The 14,401-nt window shown below is 41.1% G+C and overlaps 1 pseudogene; it reads right to left on the bottom strand.

Annotated features, from left to right (window-relative positions):
* Positions 1-11,979: 11,979 nt before the first annotated feature.
* On the bottom strand, positions 11,980-13,756 carry LOC140597318 (dolichyl-diphosphooligosaccharide--protein glycosyltransferase subunit KCP2-like; annotated as a pseudogene).
* Between the last annotated feature and the right edge of the window lie 645 nt (positions 13,757-14,401).

Here is a 14,401-nt window from a genome sequence, read left to right as displayed (position 1 = left end):
TGTTAACAAGGGAATCTGGCCATGCTCAGGGTGACATCACTTTTATGGGGTCACCAGAGGTCAAGGTCAGAATATCAGCTCTGTAGGCCCAGAGCTAGAGCCTAACACATGGAAAGCACAACAGCCTTTTAGTGAAAGGAAGTGAGGGTACCAACTAGTTAATTTATATTAAAAGATTTCTCTTCCTGGGATCTAGAATGTTAATGCCTGCCATCAAAAACACACCCATTCTGCTAGCAGAATACCCAGGAAATTGAAGCAGGGACTGAGAACAATGGGTTTGGTTCTGTGCATCATCTCATGCAGACTTGATGAAATTTGATGCATCAGTTGCCTCCAAGCAGCTTTCTACAGTTAATGTGATGGGACTTAGTTGTTTTTGTTGTTTGTTTTAAAGATTTTATTTATTTATTTATGAGAGACACAGAGGAAAAAGTCCCTGCAGGGAGCCTGATGCAGGATTCCATCCCACGGACCCAGGATCATGACCTGAGTTGAAGGCAGAGGCTCAGCCACTGAGCCACCCAGGTACCCCTGTTTTTATTGTTTGTAAAACTCTTCTCAGTCATTCGTATCTATTGCTGTATGAAGAATTAACATCATCCATTACATTTTGATCTGATAATATTACAGAAGATTGTAATTCCCCTACAGGAACTTTATAACTTTTCTTGAAGTACTGAGGGCCCCATACAATCATTTCAAAACCTACTCTGCTATCCCAGAAGTCCTTTAGTATTAAGCCCCGGGAATTAAGTAGCATGATTTTTCCAGTAGACTTTCTAGTATATTTGTAGAATTGTAATTTTAAAGATAGTTTAGAATTTCCATATACATCAGGTTTTCCTTTTTTAAAAAAAGTACTAAATATAGAGAATACAGAGATAGACACATGTGTTGATTTTCTTCCTTCACTGATCCCCAAAACAGAAAAAAAACCAAAAGGTTCAGGAATAGGAAACACACAGGACTGACAGGAATGTAAAGAATCCTGTGGAGGGGGAAGCAAAAGAGAAGGAGAGAAAACTGCAGATGATAAAAGATGAAAGGAAGGGGGGTGTGCAGTGAGGATTAAAATATGGGAAAAAAGCAGAATTAGCTGTGGAAGCCACTGCAGCCAGGCAAACTCAGTGTGGACAGCTGTTGGAAAGAGCCTGGCTGGAGTGAGGAATCTTCGGTTTTAGTCTTGTATCTGTCAAGCTGTCTGAACTAAGCAAGTTACTCTTCTATTCTGGAGCAAATTTTCCTCTTTATAAAGTGAAGAGATTGGGCTAGGTGACTTTCTGAGGTCCATGTAGCTTTGTCATTCTCATTCCAAAACTTAAGAATAAAATGCTAAAGCAACTTAATATTCTTGTCTTCTGAGAGAGGGTTTCTCAGAGATCCTGGACTAGAGGACTATCATTATTTCTAGTTGTAATCTTTTTTAAGATTTTATCCAGTCTGTGATCCAGTCAAGTCTGTCTTGAGCTTTGTTAATTTTTACTTAGAAAGATAGAACTGATAAATGATTACATAAATAATTATGGTGGGAAATGGAATGATAAACATTAATAAATGGGAATGAGCACATTCAGGACAAATACAATCTGAAACTAAGACAAGAATAAATGCCTTAACACAGACATACTTGGGAATGTGCTGCAAATGCGCCTGGTGCATAAATAGTCCCCATTTAGGCAGCTCCATTATTTTTCAAGCCCTGGTGAGAAAGAAGTCATCTCAAGCAGCCAGCTATCAGCAGAGGTGATCTAAAGGTGGCAGATGGTGACAAGCAGCACAGATTGGCAGAAAATAAGCCACATCCATATATAATATCCAGTGCATGTAGAAAGGCTTATTGCTCCGAAAATCTCTGAAGTTGTGTCTCATAGAGGATAGAAAACTTAAAATATTGAGGTTGTAGAAAAGCTCTGATTGAGCGATTCACTCTTCTTTTGGCTTACATCTCATCTCTTTGGACATTCCCCCTAGTTTTGTATAACTTAAAAACAGCTTCTGTGAGCTTCTTGGGAGAATACTTGTGTCTTCCTCTTTATTGTATGCTCAGCACCTGCTAGAGGGCCTATCACATCATAGCTGCTTAATAAGTGAAGGTTGAATGGACAAATAAACAAATGAAGCTACTTGAGGGTTCCTCAGAGGAAATTGTGCTTTAGAACTGAAGCTATTTGAAAGGCCTGCAGCAGAACTGTGTAAGAAGTAAAAGGGAGTGGCAGTGAGACTTCTTCAGAACCCAGAGGACTGAAATTATAAAGCCAACACATAATGGAAGAGAACAAATTTTTGGAGAATTATCCTTAAAGGAATAACAGAATAAGTAAACAAATGAACAAAAGAAAAAATAGAATGTCTTTCCAGTCCCAAGGTGGTGAAAACAGGGTGTGGCTACAGCATTCCATGCTGGAATCAACATTGCTAAGAAATAAAAAGCCAACAGAACAGGGATGATTTGGATGGAAACAGAAGAACAGGAATCAGAGAATCAGATATCAACTTAGCCAGTGTTCACCAGTATAGGCTGGGAGCCTGGATGTCTTTGCTGAAACACAAGAAAGGAGTCCCTACGTTAGGAATATCCTCACCATGAAAATGGATTAGTCAGAGGAGGCTAGTATGTTCTGATTCTATACTCTCTTAGCACAAATATTATTGGATTTCCATGGAGATTTTATTTTAGGGGACAATTCTGTTGATGTAGCCCTTTGCTTTCATTCAGTTCAGCTCCTATAGGAAGCACTTGCTGAGAGAGTTAGGAATACAGACATGTATTTGGGGGGTAACGACCATGAATGATAAGGGGAGAGGAAACAGAATTGTGCAGGCAGAGCTTCAGACTGTGATGTGGATCTGAAAAAGTCTCTACCAGCTCAATAGGGAGCTCTGGAACAAAGATGAGATGAGTCTTGCATTGGGTGGACAGGACCATATCCTAGCACTCCTAGTCTGTACAGTACTGACTGGGACTCCCCAGGAACAGAGTGGCCTTGGCTTGGACACGAGGCATATCCTGAAGGTACTGCAGCTAGAAGCTGTCTGCCACCTGTCCTCTCAAAGCTAAACAGTTAGCTCTGTTGAGGGGAGGTCTGAGCAGCACCCCTCCACAACTGCTACACTGTCCAAGGCCATTTCCAAATCTCATATTTGGTGCTGACTCTTTTCACTGCATAGTGGCTGTAGAGTTAGATGCTTGCTTTCTTAGCCTCCCTGACAATTGGAATGACCATGGGACTTCTGGAAAGCCAACTGGGTTAGAAGACAAATCCTTATGCAAAGAAACCATTTTCCTTCTCCTCCAATCAGCTGTTTGTTTTCTGATTTTGAATGCAGTATTGATGTCTGGGGCGGCAGCCATCTTGTAGCCATGAGGCCATAAGCAAACATGCTTAAAAGGTATAATTTCTTGGTGACATTGATGAAACTGCTCAACTTTCTTATTATCATGTTCTTATGGTTTAATTCATTGTTTTTTAGTTTGTTTTTCTTCCTGTTACTTGCAGGTGACACTTATTGCCCATTTCCTATAACATAGCATATATGAAATTCCCATATCACCTCAATTTAAATTGTTAAGTTGGCATTCTGCTTTACATATCAATTTCTTATTCCTTTGGTTAGAGTGAGTCAGTCCTTGTGAAATCAATATTCACTAAGTATGTTGAGAAAATTAGTTTCGAGGCCTGAAAAGCTAACCCTTGAAAAGAGTGACAATGTATATTCACTCAGCATCTTCCCTTAGTTTGAGCTTCCCAATCTTAGCAAAGGGAAACACCATTATTAAAACCTTAGGATAAAATAAGGCTATATGTCCTACTCAGCAACAAATTTTAAAGCTTTAAGAACTTGAAATCTGTGACCTATTGGGTTGGTTACCCTGTAGTGAAGAAATGAAGCAGAAAAGGCTTGTTAGAGGATCTGTGACCTCAGTTGAGGGGACACAGCTCACTTAAAAGAGCTAGCCAGGGCCTCATCCTCCTTCTTGCACCTGATCTCTGCAAGGGTTCCCTGTTGGCCCCCATCAGAAGCCAGAGAGCAGGAGAGCTCTGTTATCCAGCCAAAAAATCTTGTTTCCTTGGTAGAAAACACAATGGAGAAGAGCTGAAAGGGGATCTGAAAGACAAAGAGAAGATACCCAGTCCTTTCCTTTGTCTCCTGGCATAGATGATGCTAAACATCTTTAGGACTAAAGCAACGAAGAGAAAGATAGAGACAAAGTTGGATCATCTGCAGAGGGGTATGAGTTGTTCCTCAAAAGCTGAGAGATTCTGAAAACACAAATAGATACAAATTTCAGGCTTTCAAGCAAGACTCAGATTCAGCAGGCTCTCCAGGGGTTTGCTGAGGAGGTTGTTTGTAAATGTACCTTTGGCTTGTATCAAAGGAAGAAGAGTTCTCGTTTCAACTAGTTAACTAGTAATTTCATCCATGAAATGTGGTAATGAAAATACATATGGAAATGAATATTCAAGTGTTGAAAAAATAAAAAGTGGAGCCAAGTAGGAAGGAGGGATAGCGGGGTGGGGGAGTGGGGGCTGGTGGCACTTGCTGATGGAAGCTAAGTTTTCCAGAAACTCTCAGTTTGTGACTCATTGCTTTGTCACACTGGTAGTGGGCACCCCTAGCTGTGAGAGAGCCTGGAGAAGCCAGTGTTTCTACCTGGCACATTGATGCTCTGAACAAGTCAGCTTTATGGTAGAACACACAAAGGAGTAAACACTGGGCAGGTAACTAGCACTGTTGAGTTTTTTTTTTTTTTTAATATTTTATTTATTTATTCATAGAGACAGAGAGAGAGAGAGGCGCAGACACACACAGGCAGAGGAAGAAGCAGGCACCATGCAGAGAGCCTGACGTGGGACTCGATCCCCGGTCTCCAGGATCACGCCCTGGGCCGCAGGCGGCGCTAAACTGCTGCGCCACCGGGGCTGCCCAGCACTGTTGACCATTTTACAGAAAACTAAAACTCACAGATGTGAAGAGATTTATCCCCAAACTCAGAGATGGATCTGGGATTCAAATTCTGCTTTTTGACTCCAAAGCAAATCTTTTGTCCACTGGGCTATGGAATTGTAATGGAAGGTTGGTGCTTAACGGGTATCGTGAAACAACTGCTACTTATTAGATACTTATTACCTATTACATACTTACTAGATCCAGGTATCTATTAAAGGGGTGGTATATATTTTTTAAGATTTTGTTTATTTATTCATGAGAGACACAGAGAAAGAGACACACACACAGGCAGAGGGAGAAGCATGGCTTCCTGCAGGGAGCCTGATGCATACCTCGATCCCAGGACCCTGGCTGGGATCATGACCTGAGCCAAAGGCAGGTGCTCAACCACTGAGCCACCTGGGCATTCCCTGGTATTTATTCTATAGGTAATAGAGGCTTTGGACATAGAAGAAGGAAAAGCAGGACATTTTAAGGAGATGAATTAATCTCATCTGGAGTCAGGAACACTGGATATGGGTCCCAGTTTTGCCACTGACTTATGGTATAGTAAGCCACTTACTTTTTTGTGTGATATTTTTTGTCTATGAAATGAAAGTAACAATACCATCTCAAGACTCAGATGATTTGAAATGTAATTTAATTTAAAATTTAATGAATATTAAATATTAAACTCCATGAATAGAGTGTTTTAAAGATTTATTTTAGAGAGAGGGAGAGCAGGAGCACACTTGCATGTACAAGTGAGTGTGGGGGTGGAGGGGCAGAGGGAGAAGGAAAGAGAAACTCAAGCAGATTCTACACTGAGCATAGAGCTAACATGGGGCTTGATCTCACAACCTGAAATCACCACTCTGAGATAGGGACCTGAGCTGAAACTAAGAGTCAGATGCTTAATTGTCTGTGCCCCCCAGGCACCCCCATAGATTGAGTGTTTAAAAGAAAAGTCTAAGACATGTTAAATCAGCATTTTTGACCATAGTACTCATCAAGAACATCCCAGATGAAGACAGAATACCACTCCTATTGGATGAAGTAACAGTGGGATTAAGTACTACCAAATTGTAATAAGCGCTTGGAGATTTACTGTTAGGAACATGAACCACAGGGAATAGCAACGCTTTCTCTTCCTTTTCTTTTTTTCGAAAGAACCCATCCACTTTTTTGAGCTCCTGGATCTGAAGCAGGCCTGCAGGGAGGAGATGAGTTGCTGTGGAGGTCACTGTGGGGAACCTCCTCTAACATATGGGGTCTTGAGGGAGCTCTGTGGGATTCCAAAGTTGCCACATGTAGTCTTATTTCAAAGACAATATGTGAAAAATACAACTGTGGCAGCTACTGTGATATGCAAGATAGCTGGAATTGGGGCTAAAAATCAAGGAGACTCTTAATAACAGATCCATAGTATTTTGAGCTGGTGGCAACCCAACTTCAAAAAACACTTTTATTAGTAGGTTTTCATTTAGAAGGGTATAAATGCTCCCTTTAATAATGCTGAAAGTGAGTAAAAGTCTTCACAGCTGTTGAGATGTTCTACAAACACAGATGGGCAGAGTTGGAGTGCTGAATTCTAAGTCTGCACTTAGGGAAAGTTGCTTCATCTTTCCAATGTATTTCCACATCAGTAAAATAGGATAGTACTAGAAGCTCTCCTGGGTTACTTTGATTAGACAAGATAACCCATATAAAGCTCTTGACACACAGTATATCCCCCATAAACTCTAGCCCTTAATTAGTATATATCTGTAAGCCATAAGAAGTACATAGCCATGGTTCCTGTGTCTTCTCACTTACCCTTAGAGACACAATGGAAGGAGGCAGATTGACAGAGGAAAATGCCCCCAGATTCGAGCCAGACATCCCAGGTTTGGGTCCTGCTTTAACTCTTCTAATGCTGTGCTCTTCACTCAGTCTCTTTACTTCTCAGAACCCCAGCCCCTTCTCTGTTTGACTAAGAAAGGTGTTTTTCCTCTTGGATCCTTGTCTTTGGCAGCTTGGTACCAATCTTAATGTGAATAAACTCAATCTTTCCATTAACTTCCACAAACAACCCATTCACAGTGAACATATAATGATTTTAAAATAAATTCTTACTATGGGTTCATAATGACCACAGAAAGATACCTTGCTGCACAAAGTACCCACAATTTCACTTGGAAAAATCTCCATTAGCTTGACTTATTCTCCTAACTCTTTCTTCATGGTCCTCAGCCATGTCCCCTCTTCCTCTTAACCTTGCCCCAAGAATGCATTCAACTCCATTCTCCCTCCCTTTTTATCCTTTATTACCCATAGGAAGGTGCTTCTTCTGCAAGAAACCTGGGTGCTAGCCCTTTGCTCTATGCTTTATAACAACTGGCTTATTCAAGTGTTTCTCTCGCCTTAGAAGCAATTCTCTTACCAGCTACAAAGAAGATAAATTTTTCTCTGATTATTATTCTTGAACTTAATCTTTAGGATGCAAAGATTCTGTTCTTGGAAAGAAACTGTGTTGGATCTTTTCCATTTGCTCTTCTAGATCTCCTCCCCACCCTGCTCTGTGCTTTGGGAGTTGACCCATGCTAATTACATCATAGGTTCCCTTGCCCCCTGGCTTCTGGTAGATTTGGCCAGTGAGAGGCAGTAACAGAAGATTGGAGGATGGGAAGAGAGTGCCTTCAAAGCACTTACTCTTTCAGCTCATATCATGCCAAGTCACTACAGGTTGGATGCATTCTTCACTGAAGACCACTACTGAACTTACCCCCTGTCCATTGATCCTTCCTTGCAGTGATTTGGATTCTTCTTGTAACTTCAGGCTTAGAGATGGTCCCAGCTCCTGCTGTAGCTGGCCCCAGGGATACTTCATTTTTTCTTTGGTTTTCCTTATAAGTGGTGCCTTATTAAGCTCTTCTCAATTACCCCATTTGAGTATGTCATTTATTTCTTGATAAAGCAAACTGGCCATTTATTCACCCTTTCATTCCTTCATTCTCTTAAAAATCACGGACAGGAACTATTCCAGGGACTGAGTCATAAAGGTGAATAAGCAGACATATTTTCCATGAGCTCAATTTTGGTGAAGAAAACAGACAAGTGAACAGGTAGTGACAATGGAGTTGTAACAAGAGATATGTTAGTTTTTCCCTTAGGAGGACAGGAGGAAGCTTCTTAGCCTACTTTGGGGTGTCTAATAGAGAAATGCTTTCTGAAAAAGACAAAACTTGCATCAATCCTTAAAGGATGAGTGGGAATTAGCTAGGTGGATGAGGAGGATGAAAAAAGGCAGAGGATGGTACTAGAGGATGAAACAGAATGGGAAAAATGCTAGAAGGAAGACCAACCAAAGGGGCCCAGAGAAAGATGGCATTTGACTGATGGAAGACTGAAGCAGTCAGTAAATGACCTCTCTCTCTAGTGTTAATGATGGAGAACAAACTGAGGGTTGCTGGAGGGGAGGTGGGCGGGGGATGGGCTAGATGTGATAGGTATTAAGGAGGGTGCTTGTGATGAGCCCTGGGTGTTGTATGTAAGTGATGAATCACTGAATTCTACTCCAGAAACCAATATTGCACTCTATGTTAACCAAATAAAATTTTTTAAATGACCTCTCTCTCCCTCCCTCTCTCCCTTCTCTTTTTTGTTTTTGTTTTTTACTATGGTAAGAATTTTGTCGTTAGCCTGAGCATGATGGGGAGCCAGAGAAGAGTTTTGTTCTAGGAAGATCTCTCTGGATGTAGTGTGGAGAATGGTCTAGAGGGTAGTATCTTGAAGGTAGTGAAGACAGCAGGAAGAACAGAGAAAAGGAATAGTGAGAAACAAAGGCTTAAACTATGGTGGTAGCAGATGGATGCTGAGGTAGGAGGACTCAAGAGAAAGTCTATATGGGTAGGCTTTTTGCTACACTGGCAGCTGCTTTCTCATTTCAAACAGGAGACATAAGAATATAGGCATGACAAGGAATTGGAAAGTTCTAGGTCTGTTCATAGTCTAAATTAGGCTTGCACATTCTGAAGTTCAATATCATATGAATGCTGTAAAAGATCAAATAAATTCTATGATATATCTGTATATGTAACACGATCCACCCCATCCAAATAATGAGTTACGAAGTAACAAACACAAGCTTTCAAAGGCAGACCATGGACACAAGGACTTCTTTCTTCTGTGCTGGTAGGGATCACCTGTTCCCTGGCTGCCTTTGTACTTCAAAGAACAGGCACAAGGCCCAAGCAAGCATCAGAAGGCAGTGAGAGCAGCAAGTAGCTCTGGTGAAATACCTAGTGGAATCAGTCCGGGTTGGAACGAGTTAGGAAAACTGAAACTGGAATTGTTCTTTGCACAAACCCTATTTCTCTTTCTTCCCTGGTCCCTCCTTCACCAATTCAGGTTTGGGTGGAGGGAAAGAAGACAGAAAAAAGAGGTCAAGGAGGATCTTGATTCTGTAGCAGTTTGCCTTAGTTCAGGATAACAGAATTGAAATGAAGCTGTTGAAATAAAAATTGGAGTGCTTTCCCTGTACCTATTGTCTCTGGGCCTGTCCCTAAGGATGGCTCCTATTGCAGAAAGAACATTTTTGTCTTTATTCTCTTGTGGGTTCTAGGGATCTCTCATTGGAAAAAGGGATAATAAGGCCATGACAAGTTGTTACTGGCTCTGCCCTTCAAATACACCTTTTTGACAACCTCAACTGCATATCTTCGTGCTGAAGGGCAGGGCCTTGGAATGTGAACAGCTGGGGTTTAAATCCTGGCACTGACTCTTGCTAGCTGTGTAAGTTGGGGAGAAAATTGCTTAATCCTTCTGAACCTGAATTTTTTCACTCATAAATTGGAATGTCAATATTTAGCTCATGGGGGTCAAGGGTGAATTAAATGAGTCAAAGTATAGATTACCTGGCTCAGAATAAGGACTCACAGGGTGGTACCTTTTAACATTTGAACAGTAAATTAGAGATGGGGTCGCCAAGTTAGGAGCCCAACCTGGGCCTTTTATTTTTGTGGTTGCCCTCTACTTAGGCTGGAAAGCAGGGGAAGCCTTTCAGAAGGTTGCCTTAGGTTGGGTTGGCTTTTATCTTGAAGAAGGATGATTAAGTGTGGAATGTTGGCAGACTCTTCTACAGTGAGGTTGTCATGTATCTAGTTTTGAACTAGTATTTGAGCTTTCTGTCCAGGAAATCAACTGAGAAAACAGTGGGATAAGCATGTGGGGAGAGAACTCTAATTTGGTAAACTTTACTTTTACAGTGTTATTACATGACTTATAAAGGAATGTTCTCACTGACTTTTGCGCCTGCAGAAGCGATACCATTCTAATAGTCTCTTAGACATGAATTTGATATCATTCCTAATTCATACCTACATTATTTATATATTTGCACTGCTGCAGTAGAGCTGACCACTTAACTTTTCTTAAAGGTACCTCTTCTTGGACTTCCCAGGATGCTCTATCCCCTTTCTTCTTTCTTCCTTTCTGATAACAGAAGAGGTAATACAGTGTGCCAACTAAAAGCAAGAATTCTAGAGCCAGACTGCTTGGATTTGAATCAGGTTACATCATTTACAGGCTATGTTGCCTTGGGCCAATAATTCATCGTCCTGTGGCTCAGATTCCCCATGTGGAACATAAAAATGAATAATAGGGCAAAAGATATAATAATTATAGGAGGGCAGCCTGGGCGGCTCAGTGGTTTGGCCCTGCCTTCGGCCTAGGGCGTGATCCTGGAGACTTGGGATCGAGTCCCACATCGAGCTCCCTACATGGAGCCTGCTTCTCTCCCTGTCTGTGTCTTTGCCTCTCTCTCTCTTATAAATAAATAAAAATCTTTAAAAAAAATAGATGAATAATAGGATTGTTGTGAGGATTAAGTGAGTCAATCAATATGTATTGGGTGTAGAACAGATCTATGTAATAATAGTAAGTGCTCTATGTGTGCCATGAACTATTATAGATGCTTTTCATACATATTATTGATCGGCCCTCACAATAATCTTTTGAGTAAGCACTCTTTATTCCCATTTCACAGATGAGGGCCTAAAGCTTGTGTGAGATCACATAGCCAATAAACTAAGAATTAAATCTAGTAGATAATTAAACCCAGTTTTGTCTGCCTACCTTCAATGTTCATGTTCTTTACTACTTACCCTATCTTCCATAGTAGGTGTTGTGCTTTGTTTTTGGTTTTTAGGTGTTGTTTTTTTAAAACACATTCTTTGGAGCACCAGATGGCTCAGTTGCCTGAGTGTCTGCTTCAGCTCAAGTCGTGATCCCAGGGTCCTGGGATGGAGCCCCACATCAGCGCTCTGCTCAGCAGGGAGTCTGCTTCTCCCTCTTCTCCCTGCCATGCCCCCTGCTGGTGCTTTCTGTCAAATAAATAAAATCTTAAAAAAAAAAAAAAAAAAACAAACCACACATTCTTCTTAAGCAGATTTGGTAATTTTGATGTAATCTGGCTACCTGAGAATAGAATCTCTTCTCTCATGACTACAGATACATGAACAGTCAAGATGAAAATGGTTGACTGGAATTAGCAAATTCCCAGAAAGCACTGGTAGCAATCACAGGAATAAATAAGTCAATTTGTTTCTAGTTGTCGATTGACTTGTTGCCTCAGACTTGGTTATATCCTAGCTGGATTCCAGCTGGCCTCTTAGCCTCTAGCCTTATCCCATCCTTCAAATAGCTTTGGTATTTATCTAACCTTTCAAACTTTTGCTCTAAATTACCCCTAAAATGGAAAAGTGCTTCTAGCAAGTCTAGGGGAAGCATAGTTCATTTATTTTTTTAAAGATTTTATTTATTTATTCATGAGAGACACAGAGAGAGAGGCAGAGACATAGGCAGAGGGAGAAGCAGGCTCCCTGCAAAGAGCCTGATGCAGGACTCCATCCCAGGACCTCAGGATCACACCCTGAGCCAAAGGCAGATGCTCAACCATTGAGACACTCAGGTGCACTATAGGGGATGCATAGTTTAAAGCAGTCTGCTATAAGCATAAAATTTATTTGAAGACTTGCATTTTATCTTAAAAGTTCATGTGGATTTTCCTTATTTCCTTTTCTTAGTTTTTCTTTCAAGTAAGTATTTTATTTGTGAATGATCTTAGATTCACAGAAATGTTGCAGGGACAGTAAAGAAAGTTCCTTATTCCCTTTACTCAGTTTCCCCTAATGTTAACGTTTTATATAATCATGGTACATTTACCAAAACTAAAAGATTGACATTTATACATTGTATGTACTGAACTCCAAACTTTATTTGGATTTCACCAATTTTTCCACTAATGTATTTTTCTGTTCCAGGATCCTACCCAGGGTACCATGTTGTATTTAGTTGACATACATCCTTAGTCTCTTCTGGTCTGTGAAGCTCCTCAGTCTTTCTTTATTTTTCATGACCTCGATTAACTCTTTTGAAGGGTTTTGAGGAAGGATATCATAGGGATGAAGGGCTCTTCTCACTATATTTAAGGGTGTTTAATAGCAACATGACTTATCACTGATGATGTTAACCTGGATCACTTCATTAAGGTAGTGTTAAGACAAAGTTAAGGCAGGGATGCCTAGGTGGCTCAGCAGTTGTGTGTCTGCCTTCCGCTCAAGGGCCTAATTCCAGGATCGAGTCCCACATTGGCTCCCTGCAGGCAGCCTGCTTCTCTCTCTGTGTCTCTCGTGAATAAATAAGTAAATCCTTTAAAAAAAAAAAAAAAGACAAAGTTAAGGGAAACACTACCAGGTTTCTTCATAAAATTATTTTTTTTAAGTTTTAAAAAAATTCGTTAACATACAGTGATATTAGTTTCAGGTGTATGCAAAATGATTATTTTTTTCGTTTCCCTACTCTGTTCTTAGATACCTGAGTCACTAAGCCCAGCCCACACTCAAAGGGAGGGTAATTAAAATCCACCTCATGGATTGGGAAGTATGGACATATATTATTTCAAATTCTTCTGTAAAGAAGATTTGTCTCTCCTCCTCTATTTATTAATTAAATCATTTATTTATATCAGTTTGGCTCATTAGTGTCTAAACATAATACTTTTTACTCTCAAATCTACAAATGGAATTAAATTTTCAGAAAACACCTGGATCCTGAGGATTCTGAGAAACACAGACAAAGCCCATGACCCACTAGGTCACCTCCTTGCTTTCTCCAAATCATAGACTTTAATAATAGTTGTGAACGAAAGAATAAATGAATGATACAGGTGAGCATGATGATTAGTGTTGTCTGAGAGTAAGGATGTTTGACACTAACACAAGATGTCTGATCAAACAAATAGCTACTCTTTCTCTTTTTTCTTCCTTCCTTCCTTCCTTCCTTCCTTCCTTCCTTCCTTCCTTCTACCTTCCTTCCTACCTTCCCCTCCTCTTCTCTCCCCTCCCCTTCCGTCCTTCCTCAAACTTTATTGGACATTTGGGGTCAGCTTCTCTTTTTGCTCTTACCCTGTGATCTTGGCTGGTGTGAGGAATGGAACTGTTACCTGATACAGAGAGGAGATCTTGTTCATATAGTTGAGGCCAACCATGAAGAAGGTGAAGCAAGTCCTAACACAGACTTGGTGGATGAGGCCAGATGCAAAGAGAGCCAAAAGGAGACAGAGAAGAATCTCAGGGAAGATCTTTGCTTGGAATCCTTTGCCAAAGACAACATTCATCAGATTACTGAAGGCGGTGAGAGAGAAGGCTGGAGCCCAGCAGGTGTCCCCTTTGATGGTAAGTCACTTAGGGGAAGCCAGCTGGAGGCTATATATATGCATCCCGGCAAAGAGCAGCAGGGACAGGAGGGAGAAGAGTGCCAGCGCGGTGCCCATACTCATGGCCATCACGGTCCTGCCCTTGGGTGCCTTGGGCCAAGAAAGGGGAGCCCAACTGGAGCAGTTGCTGTGCATGTGTGTTAGCATCTCATGTTTTTCCTTTTGATATTCCTTAAAACACATTAAAAATCTTTTATTTATTTTTAAAGATTTATTTTTGAAAAAGTGAGAGCGAGTACACACAGGGCAGGGGGCGAGGGTAGAGGGGGTGAAAAACTTAACCAGACTTCACACTGAGCGTGAAGCCCTAGGAGGGCTCAATCTCACAACCCCTAAATCAGGACCTGAGCTGAAACCAAGAGTGGACTCCTAACCACTGCGCCACCCAGGCACCCCTAAAATTATTTTATATTAAGACTAAGTGCTAGAGGGGTAGCTGATCCAGCCATTTTTACAAGGTGATTCTAAATTATGCCCTCAGAACAGTCTTCAACCACTCGGTTGGCTCACCTTACAACACAGTGAGGGGGAAAAAAAAAGGCAAAGAGGACCTGTAATGGTTCTTTAAAATAGAAAGCCTAATAAGAATCTCTGGCTTCCTTGCATCTGGAGACCGGTTTTTCACTAGCCTGAAATCCCGGAGCAATTGCAGAGCAGCAATAGATCCTAGGTCTTCTCATTGGTCTGCACCCAAGGTGAAGGCGGGGCTTTGAG

Source organism: Vulpes vulpes, unplaced genomic scaffold (assembly GCF_048418805.1).
Source record: "Vulpes vulpes isolate BD-2025 unplaced genomic scaffold, VulVul3 u000000899, whole genome shotgun sequence".
Lineage (NCBI taxonomy): Eukaryota > Metazoa > Chordata > Mammalia > Carnivora > Canidae > Vulpes > Vulpes vulpes.
The sequence above is the reverse complement of the archived record's forward strand: the minus strand, read 5'-3'. Positions and strand labels throughout refer to the sequence as shown.